Below are 11,212 nucleotides of genomic sequence, written 5' to 3'. Positions count from 1 at the left end.
CACTGTGCAATGGTGGAATGCTTCTCCGTTAACTTCCCTGACTGATGTAGTGCTTCCTCTTTTCCACACTTGCCATGGCGTGTTTTCCTCACATTAGGAACCAGAGGAACAAGCGATTCCTTATTAAAAACAAAAGAAACACTTAACTTTTCTTTTAAGTAGGAAAGAAGCCAAGGGACTTAAGCTGAGAGTAAGAGAACAAAACATACTGAGACTTTGCCCCCAATAGCACGCTCCATTTAAAGCCTGCTTGCTTCCACGTGGTAATGATACAGATTGAAAGCAGTACACCCGCAGAGGGCTGCAAGGCCCTCTAAGTTCTCAGTGAGCCAACAATAGGTCATTTGCAACCAGACCTCCTGCACCGTCTGGGAGGCCCAACCTAAAACAGTCAGCTATTATTATTTTTAATTTTACAATATTTATTGCAAGCATATAGTGGATAGGTCAGGTTTTCTCTTTTTCTGTCACTTGCTTGCATTAAAAATTAACCGTTGAGGCACATGGCCAAGTCCAGTTAGATTGGGATTGCCAATGGTTGTTTGAGGAGCTTGGCTTCCTCATCAGAAAGGATCCATATGCGGCTTTGCACCCCGTGGGCTGTCTCAACTGAGGACTCATAGTGGGACGCATGAAGTTTAAACTGCCCACTTCTAACTCAGATATTGGCCCCGCCCTAACAATTGGTGCAAATAATGTTTACTTCTGTGTTCAGCATAGCGCCTATGTGGTGTGAAGCGCTATTTACACTTTGTTCACTTCACAATCATTATTACCGGTAGCAATAGAAAGGGCAAAAGTAAAAAGAAATGTGGAATTAATGCAAGGAAAGATGACATAAAAGACATTTAAACGTGTTTCCTTCATTTTTGGGTTTATTGATAAATTGGCTGCAAACCCATCTTTCAAATTATATTCACGACCATGGACAGCAGGGAATATTTTATCAGCGTGGTCATGTAAAGGACTCTTCTATTTGCCTTTCAAATTATTTAACTGCATGGAAATTTTGGTTTTTAATTGATTAGCATAAAAGAAAGCAAGGTATCTGTACATGTCGTGAATTACAATTATGAAAAAACATGAATAAATGGAAAATATAAAAACCACAAGTTCCATAATGCCTCGGGTGAAACGACTCCCTCAACGGGGGCTGAACACTTTTAAATGCCATTTTGTGTGGTTCTTTTGTGCGGTTCCTATGGTATCTGTTCTTGTACCCGCTGTTGTCGCGGGCAAAGCCCAAGCATATGCCATCTCTTTTGATTCTGCCGAGCCTCTGCCTCTCCTCTTTCTCACCCACCAGACAGTGGGCCCCCCTCAACAAACTTGCCAAGAGCCGCCAATCCCACCGTGGAGCAGCACTGAGCGGGTCAGGGGGAAGGGACATAACGATCTGGTGTTTGATCAGCATGAACGCCAGGTCAACATATTTGTATAAGTATTTATCCCCTTTGGCCCTAGGGCGTTTTCCCAAAAGGCAGGATTCAGACGTACACAGGATCACTCTGTCAACAGCACTGAAGTGATCTCCACAATCTCTGCCTAGGTCCATTCCAGCTGCGGGCACTCTCATACCATATGGAGGCAATCCACATCAAAGGCACGCTGACGAGGCACCGGGTAACATATGTACAATATTTCATGGTGTGAGGTATGCCTGGTGTAAATAATTAAACTGCTTGAAACAAAAGCACGGATTGCGGGATACCCCTTGAACCTGCTGAAGGACTCAATCCCATTGTTTTTCTGTCAGAAGCGCTTGCCAGTCATGCCCCCAGCACTCGTACACCTGAATGTACGTCTGACGATATTGAGTCAGTAAAACAGCGTAGAGGGCCGTTATGAGTCTGCATGCACCCGTGGTTTTAGAGTCGCATGTAGTGTAAGAGCCGTAGGCAGCTCAGCAGGTCCCCGCCATCAATGTGTGGCTATCGCCAGATATATCGCATTGTACGTCAGAAAATTATCCACTGGATGGCCATGAGTGTCTGAGAGCTTCTGAAAGGATAACAAGCATTGGCCGCGCGGCAGTGAAAGTGGCAGGCTGGTAGCAGGGGAAGAGGGCATGGGCGATTTCCTTTCGGGAGCGTGCGACCATATGGCGCTACCATATGGCGCTGCGTGCTCCCGAAAGGAAATCGCCAAAATGTGCACGCGTAGCATTGCAAGCAATGCAACGCATGCACTTCTTTACTCTTTACTGAAAAAGCTCTGCCGATGGCATTAGGTCCCCTTCTATGCAACGCGTGAGCGTTGCGTAGGACGAGACCTAAAAATCAAGCCTACCATCCATATTAACACACAAAGCGTTTCCATCGATGCACTGCAAAGTGCAGTACCATATGTGGCCAAAAGAGGTCCAATGGGAATTTGGCAAATTGTGCGGCATAATGCGGCACACTTTGTGATATTAAACAGGTTTACAAGGTCTAGACAAAGGTTTCGCCTCATTGGTATACCAGTTTAACACACACCCAAATACAGCCATAGGCAAGAGAAAGGGTACTTATTCAAGCTTTGAAATTTGATTATTACTGCACGGCAATGTCTGTTGCTGTGTTTTTAGTAACTTTTGATCCGTTTGAGCTAGAAACATTTTTTTTTAAATAAAATGCAGATTATGTAGCTAGCAGTTGGCGGATTAAGTGGCAAATGTAGCAAATCCATAATCACGCAGAAAAACTGGGGCTGCAATATCATATAGTTCAAGTGGTCCTGCCTATGGCCAACAGGTTGGACACAGGTGTCTGCAGAGGGTTCATAACTCGCTGACCTCTCTTACCAGTATTAGAGCCTGCGGCATGCAGATTACACACTTATCTCAACATATGCAGTATATCACTGAGCTAAACACTTCGCAGCAGCTTTTACCTGTGAACTCTGACCGATACATTTTGGGAGCATTCTTCTGTGCGGGACGCTAGAGGACACCACTCATTTGCCCTGGCCATCGCTCCCTGCACTCAGCCTGGTCCCTCCCCGCCGCCGCAAGCCTCCTGATACCTGGCGCGGCCCCTGTGCGGGGGGTACTACAGGTCCCAGAAGCCTAAGTGGCAGGAAGCCGCCGACGCCCTGCCCGTGCCCGGAGGAGAATAAAAACAGCGGGGCCCTTGACAGAGCGGGAAACACTGTGCAGCAGATTTTACCTGTGAACTCTGACCGATACATTTTGGGAGCATTCTTCTGTTATTCTGTGTGGGACTCTAGAGGACACCACTCATTTGCCCTGGCCATCGCTCCCTGCACTCAGCCTGGTCCCTCCCCGCCACCGCAAGTCCCCTGATACCTGGCGGGGGCCCTCGCGACACGGGATGCGCGCAGGCGGCGCCGGGACAAGGGCGGGACCATCTGTTGCCATCCAGGGTCAGACAGGGCCGGGACGGGCCTACCCCCTTTATTGGACAATACAAGACTCATTACTAGGACTTTACAGTAAGGATTTATCACTTTATACTTGGTGTTACATCTGGTCTGCCATAATAGTTAGAATTTCATTATGTCTACTCGCCTCTCAAAAGGTAGGCCCTCTCTAGTGGAAGGGTCTGTTAGAGGCACTTTGGACAACTTTATCACCAGAGCTTCAACTGTCCTAGAAAAGGAAATAGCCCTAGCGGAAAGACGGCTGTCTGCAGAACTCCTTAACAAAAATCGCTCGTCACTGGGCTCATTACAGCAGGCAACTACACCAGATTTTATACGAGAAGTTGATAGTCCACTCCCCTCCCCAACAAATGAAAATAGTATTCCTCTACTCCTGCAAGATAGGTCCTTATCAATCGATACACATAGCGAACAAGCTATGGATGATTCTGGTTCCCATTCCAAAGCGAACTGGGCTGTGGTAGTCATATCGGGAGATACCACACAATCAATAATGACTCCACAAGTTGAGACCCATAAACCAAAAAATAAAAGATCAGTAAAAGCCCCGCCGCCGAAGAAAAGGAAGTGGGGGGGATCATCTCTGTAATCACAGTAAAACACCAAAAAAAAAGACGGGTCCTATAATAGATCCCCATACATTGTCTAGATCCGTGCAAACTGAACAAAATCCTGCAACGGATGTATTAACTATGGACTTACTGGGAAGCATAGAAAACCTAATGAGGTCACTATTACTACCATTAATTGAGAGAACAAGAAGAGTAGCGGAACAACTGGCGACACTTGAAAAGGCGACTGCATATAATACTAGTCTAATAAAGAAATTTCTGAAATCAACCCCGCCCAACTCTCCTAGTGTAATTCCTACTACAACAGATACACACAAAGGACCTCTCCCTTGCAAGAAAGATACCAACCTAAAAGACCCTCCTACTGTCGATAATGTGACCCCGGCCCAGAGACAGAAAGATACAAAGGGGCCAAATATGAAAGGGAGAGAGGCTGCTGAACAACCTCGCGATCTAAAGCTTCCTCAGAGAAATAAACTCAAAAACCCTCCCCTTGGAATGTTAGATAGGAAAAAAAGGTACAAATAGATTTACCTCCAGAAGCAGTGCCCTTTGCCGTGATACTTACAGGGGTCCCAGTCTTAGACAACAAGACAAAAGAAGGCTATTACCAGCTAAAAAATAAAGTCTTATTTTGGCTACGACAAAATAGACAACTACCACCAAACATCAACGGGGAAATCTTAAATGTACGGCGGGTAGATTGGGTCTGCCAAAGACCAAAAAACATTTCGGGAGACTTAATTATCATCAACTTCAGAGATCACAGGGCAGTCTCACATATTACAGATAGGTTACAACCGCAAGGAAGTAGTGGTATCACACCACGTGACCTGACATACTTCTACCCCAGAGCCCTGTTAAACAACTCTCCGACTCACAGGGTCCCGTCCTTATTTAATACGCAAGGGCACAATTTTAACATCCCAACTCACAATCGCTTTGTTTCTCTTTTAGGATTGGAGGTAGTAGATTGACCCGTTTCCCAAAAGACTGGAAATGGAACTATGCATAGTAATCCTAGAGAAATATATACTATCAATGTCCCCAAATTACCTTTAGAAAAAAACATCGGCTGTCCTAAACCCTCCCACCAACCAGTATGCATTAGGGATCCTTTAGTGGGGAAAATAGAAAAGTATAGAAATTACACTAATGCACCATTTAACACAAATAAGGGTCCCCCCAAGAACTTAGAAAAGCAAGAGCAAGACATTAAGTTACTGGACGGGGATTCAGGTGAACTTTTGCCACCCTCATATTTGGGGTTGTCACCTGTATCCAACCCAGTACCGCCCCTAACATTATTAACTAACACTGAGGGGTGTAACACAGAGGGTAATTATTTTCAATTGGACATCTTCTTCTGGAACATCGCAGGCCACGCTCTAAAATAACAAATGAGGTCTGGCTTAATTTCACCCATAGGTTTAGATTATTATGCTTTCAGGAGACTTGGGCGGTAGAAGAGATACACATGTAAGGTTATAAAACCTACTTTTCGCCAGCACAAAGGAGCCCCTCTGGGAGAGCTAAGGGAGGTCTGACGATATATATATCAAATCTCTTACAAACAGCTGAAATTAAACCTGTTAAACTGGAACCCAATTTTCAGGTCCTGGACATATGTTTAAATAGGAAAGAAAGTCTCCTTCTGGTAAATTTTTACAATAATCTCCAGGAGGACGAATCAGTGAAAGTAATATCCCTTATTGGCGCATTGCTTTCAACCAAAATAGAGAGGTCGTCTACATAGGTTACAACTATATGGGGTGGTGATTTTAACTTGGGCCCATGCCAGAACAGTAACAAAAATATTTGTGGCATCCAAGACGAGATTAATAATCCCATCCTGCATTTTAGACATACCACTCTAGGGGCTCGACTGAACGAACTAATGTTTGAATTGGACCTAGCAGTTGCGAACAAATCTACAACCACAGATTTAGTGATGCCTACTACTTTCCACGGGCGGGGTTTTCAGAGCACATTAGACTACATCCTTGTTTCTAATGCAGTGAGAAATATAGATTCACTACTCACCATACATTCAACTGCGCTGAGCGATCATTACCCCATCAGCGTTAGCCTCCCGATGAATCAAAACTTAAAATTGACCCTTTCCAGTATCTTAACACAAAATAATTTGACGTTGGATAGGCTTAACGGATACTGGCTAAAGTGGGGAAATATTGATCCTCTGCAAATAACTAAAATAGTCATAACAAGTACTCATCTCCCTATCCAGAAATGTCTGGATATGGCTACACCAGACAGTGAGGTCCTCGCCAACTTTGGATTAATAGTAAAAGCCATAAATAACGCAGTATGGGTAAAAGCAAAACAACGATCAAAAAAGAGGAAGGGCTGGTTTGATCATAATTGCACAGCAGCATATTCAAAGTTAAAACAGGCTCTGCGGAGGACAACTAGGGTTCCTCACGACATCACTACCCTAAGGAAAGCATACAATGCTGCATTAAAGCAAAGAAAAACTGAGCTAAAACAACAACTCTGGGAGCAGTTACAGGAGAGTTCCACTCAACAAAATAGCACTGCCTTTTGGTTAGTGGTAAAGTCCCCCTTTTTGAACAGCGACACAGATCTACCAAGATTAGAAGTCGCAATCGATGAAACAGAATGGGTTGAGCATTTTTCTAAGATCTTTTCCATTGCTAACGGGGCCACAAATATTTATGAACAGAATCCCCATGCCCAGGCACCTAACCCCTATCCCATTAGTTTGGTGTTCACATTAAAACAGGTTGAACACGCCTTGAAATCTAGTAAAATGGGAAGGCCCCCGGCCATGACGGGGTTCCTGTAGATTTCTTTAAAGCCCAGATGGAACTCTGGACCCCTCTTTTGACCAGGGTCTTGAATGCATCATGTGCGGTAGGACTCATGGAGTCTTGGTCGAAGTCAATACTGGTGCCGATTTTTAAAAAGGGGGATCGGGGAACAGTAACGTGTTATCGCCCAATCTCCGTTTTAGACTCCCTTGGTAAAGTGGCGGGCCGCATAATTCTAGAGCTTCTACAGGACTGGGCAGATGAGGGTAGGATTTTATCCGATCTTCAATATGGGTTCCGCCAGGGGCTGGGGACCATTGATCAAGCGCTTAACCTGTCACTCTTGATAGATAAATATGTGAACATCAAAGAAGGAGCCCTTTACATGGTCTACGTGGATGTATCTGCCGCGTTTGACTGTGTCTCCCATGCTAAATTGTGGACTGTTCTTGTAGAGATGGGGGTCCAGTCTTATCTGGTAACTTTCCTAAGGGAACTGTACTCAGATGCGACAGCAAGGGTGAGGTTTGGCCTCGGGGGAGAGCTAACCGCACCGTTTGGCATAGAGAGGGGAGTCAGGCAAGGATGCGTCCTGGCTCCCTTTCTCTTCACACTTTACACCAATGGCCTGGAGAAGGAAATGCTTAAGGGGTGTCAGGATCTTCCCACAGCTAATAACCGCCCGATTCCCGCGCTACTTTATGCGGACGACGCGGTAATATTAGCCCGTACCCCCATTGAACTCTAAAAAGCATTTAGACAGGTACTCCACCTTCATGGCAAGTCTAGATCTAAATATCAATATCGGGAAAACCTTTGTCATGAAGGCGGGGATTGGTCATACCACTAAAATGAAGAACATACACCTAAACCGGGAGAAATTAGCAATTACACAAACATACCCCTACCTAGGAGTACAGATAGACAATAAACCCAACTGGAAGCAGGCAATAGAAACCAGGAAACTTCTCTTCCTTAGAACTATTGCAGCACTGGTTAACTTCTCACGTAAACTGGGGAAAAGATCCCCGTCGGATCTGATAAAGATCTATAAAGCCAAATGTCTGTCGGTGGCAACATATGGGGCGGGTCTTTTCGGGACATGTATCAACAGACGCTCTACAGAGGGTGGAAAATGTTTCACACGGTACCTCCTATCGTTTCCACCAAAGAGTACGCCCACCTTTTCTTGTCACTCAGAGTTGGGACTCTCCCATGTCTCCGATGTGGCCGGAATTCAACCTCTTTTACTGTGGTGTCGCATTTGGACGTCGGACGAAGCCACCTTCTTGCAGATGATAATTTCAGATTGCATGACCCTGGAGAATGCACATAGATCCAAATGGTTATCATATGTGAGAAGATTTCTGGCTGACATAGGATGGGAAAAATTCTATCAGGATCCCCTCCTAGTCCGTGAGGTAACAAAGAAGGATTTCCAGGTTAAATGTCTCAATTATCTTGAAGAATTGCGGCTTACAAGAGAGGTCATGAAACCATTAGTTAGACATGCCCTGGTTATCCAAACTACCTATGCTATTCAACCCTACCTAACCTATAAAACTACCAATTTCAAACGCTTTCTTTTGGTACGGTTTAGGTTGAACTTGTTCCACCGATTAGTCTCATTCCCAACGAAAAACAATTGGGCAAAAGATCTCCCTCTGTGTTCATGTGACGATACATCTAACCAGTCTACAATACACACCATATTTTTCTGTAAGTTCTATAGAGAGTTCAGAACAAAATGGCTTCTACCGTTTTTAAAGCAACAGGGGTTCAACAGATACCGCCCTGCTTTTCTCTTTCTACAATTTTTGGAGGGAGAACGGCTTGCTATTGTTCGCCATAGAAATAATTTAGAATGACTCTGTGGGACAATGAGTTTTCATGTAATTCCTTTTTTGCTGCGGAACGCTGCTGTCTAACCAACTCCTTAAAGCTATCCCCCTTTTTTATTTTACCTTATCTTATCATCAATTGTTGTAACAAACTTTTTTCAATTAAGTACTAAAAGTTGCAATAATTTTAATGGAAAGATTATTCCAATGTGACTGTAATCAGCATGTCCATTAAACCGTTGTAGGTGAACTTGTAAAAAAAATGAAATTTTATACTGTGACTTTTTAGCTTGTTCCCATGTTTATATACTGGAATCTGGAACTTTTTAACAACGTTTTAACTTGTATCTTTTAGCCACTCTAAATAAATGAAATACTGTATGCTTTTATGATTTTGCAACTAAAAGTCGAATAAAGCTTAATTGACTTGACTTGACACTGAGCTACCTTTTTAGGGTTGGACCCTGTGACTGCAGGTTACACGCAGATCTCTGCAGTACGTCGACTACGCCGCCGCGCTATGTTGCCGCTACATAGTTTCTGAGGAATCAGAATTGTGAAATGTCTTTGTAAAGGCTCGTGAGGGTATGTGAGTTTATTTGAGGGTGAGGTCCAAGTGATAAACACTCCACAGAGGGGTGGGGTGGGGCCCAGTGGCAAACATTCCATAGAGGTGTACTTTGACGGTGTATTTGTGGAAGCATGACAGCGCAGCATGCCTGCTGTTAGTCTGGGCGTGAATGGGTACGGGTGCATGGGCACAGAAGACCGCGCCCCCGGGCCCCGCCCCGCAGCACTCCCACCCATGCCTGGACCGGGAGCAGCCTCGGCTACGCACAGCTTCACCTGGCAGGGGTAAGGGAAGTACGCGCATCACTGGTGCAACAGGCGGCTCAGCTCCCAGACAGGTACGTGCCACCACACTACCCTCCGCCGAGGCACCATTGTTATACGCGCCTGCTGGGGTTACTTCAGCCAATAGCCGCACTCTTTCTTTCTCTCGCTTACACTCCCAACTCTCTATCTTTCAATCTTCTGTTCATCTGTGAGTACCATTCCACCGTCATCTTCCTTCGCTTCGTCGTTGAATTTTTTAATAGCTTATTCCCCCCGATCATTTTTTATCGTGGATTTCATTTTCTCTCCTACTTTCTTTCATCGTTCTCTTCTCCTTACCCATTGCCCAATTAGTTTCGTTCACCTGTCTTCCGTTATTTTTGTTCTATTTCACCTTTCATATCACTTTTTCTTACGCTCACTTTTTTCTTCTGGTTCCCTTTTTCCGACTAGTTTTCTTTGCCTCTCTATTATCTCTTTTGCTTTTTCGATCTTCCTCTCTTCGTATACGTTATATTATTTCATATGACACGTTGTACACCAGGGTATGTTTACTGTTATGTTAAAACATGTATTTTATGTTAAAACATGTATGTTTTAGATCTTTTGTCGTTATAATACAGTATGAGTTGTTATGCTATGATACTCTTTATTGCCCTACATTTTAGATTCATGTTAATTGACATTGCGTTACACGATGTTACTGAGTGCTATGTTCCTGAATCCAGCCTCTAAGCGCTATCCTTCCAATCAGACATGGGAGCTCCCAGTTTATTAATACGGGGGCATTTTCTTCTAAGATAAGGAAGTAAAACCCCATATGGCCAATTGCAGGGTCTGCCAAAAAAAGCCGCAGGACCATCCTTTAAAGGGGCAATCGAATTCCATCCGGGGTCGTGACCTGTGGCTGACAGGATGAGTGGCAGGTGTGCAGTGCCAGGTCTGAACCTAACATACCAACAAGCTGTGAAACTATGGAGCCATGCCCTGTAAAACTGGATTACAACCCTAGGAACTCTTTTTTTTATATAGCGCATGTTGCAGTAGATTTTCGATTTCGTGGAGTGAAGTAAAACTTGACTATGTGTCTGCAGTTAATACACGTATGACTGCAGCAAGCAGGTATCCCGCGGAGCTATTATGTCAGGCTTTGCACATGCGATCTTCTAGTCGCGCATGGTTCTTAGCAACGTGTGCCTTAATACACTGAGCTATCCCCTCTCAGGGCTCAGGCCAATCGTTTGTCTCTTTCCCGGATTGTTTCTGCCGTTTTATCTGTGGCTGGTTCATTTCGCTCTCATGTTATTATCTCCTATCTTCTATTAGTAGTCAATGAAAGGTTATTACACTTTTTTGTTGGTTTTGGTCATTAGTTGTGTTCTGTGTGTGCTCTTGTTGTACCCAAATGTAAAGATGTTGATCGCAGATCTATTGTACATTGGCTTTAAATGTGACTCCTGCTTGTCCACTTTGTGTGATCTCGAACTTCCTCACTGGATAATGGCTGAAAGTATAATGTGAGTGTATTGTGGGGTTTGGGCTGGTGCTGTTAAAAATGAGGGTGGGAGGTCACTACGCTGACAATGAGGTAACGCATATTGTCAGCGTAGTGACCTCCCACCCTCATTTTTAACAGCACCAGCTCGGGGGCTTATTAAATAATTTTTAGTCACCCCACGAGCCAGGTTCTTTTTAACTATCACTATTTCCCATACCCCACAATACACTCACATTTATTCAAAATACCCCCTCACCAACACCACACATAGTCTAACAAGTGCTCCCA

The 11,212-nt window shown here is 44.4% G+C and overlaps 1 protein-coding gene across 1 annotated transcript in view; it reads left to right on the top strand.

The window, feature by feature from the left end:
- The first annotated feature begins 9,391 nt into the window (after window positions 1–9,391).
- Window positions 9,392–11,212, top strand: part of LOC147748438 (beta-1,3-galactosyltransferase 2-like) — a 290,254-nt gene continuing 288,433 nt past the window's right edge. The window contains exon 1 of the mRNA XM_086961612.1: window positions 9,392–9,497. The gene's annotated coding sequence lies outside the window, so the exon portion shown is untranslated. The remainder of the gene's footprint in view (window positions 9,498–11,212) is intronic.

The sequence above is a fragment of the Lissotriton vulgaris genome, chromosome 1_1, assembly GCF_964263255.1.
Source record: "Lissotriton vulgaris chromosome 1_1, aLisVul1.2, whole genome shotgun sequence".
Lineage (NCBI taxonomy): Eukaryota > Metazoa > Chordata > Amphibia > Caudata > Salamandridae > Lissotriton > Lissotriton vulgaris.
This window is presented reverse-complemented; position numbering and strand designations above follow the sequence as displayed.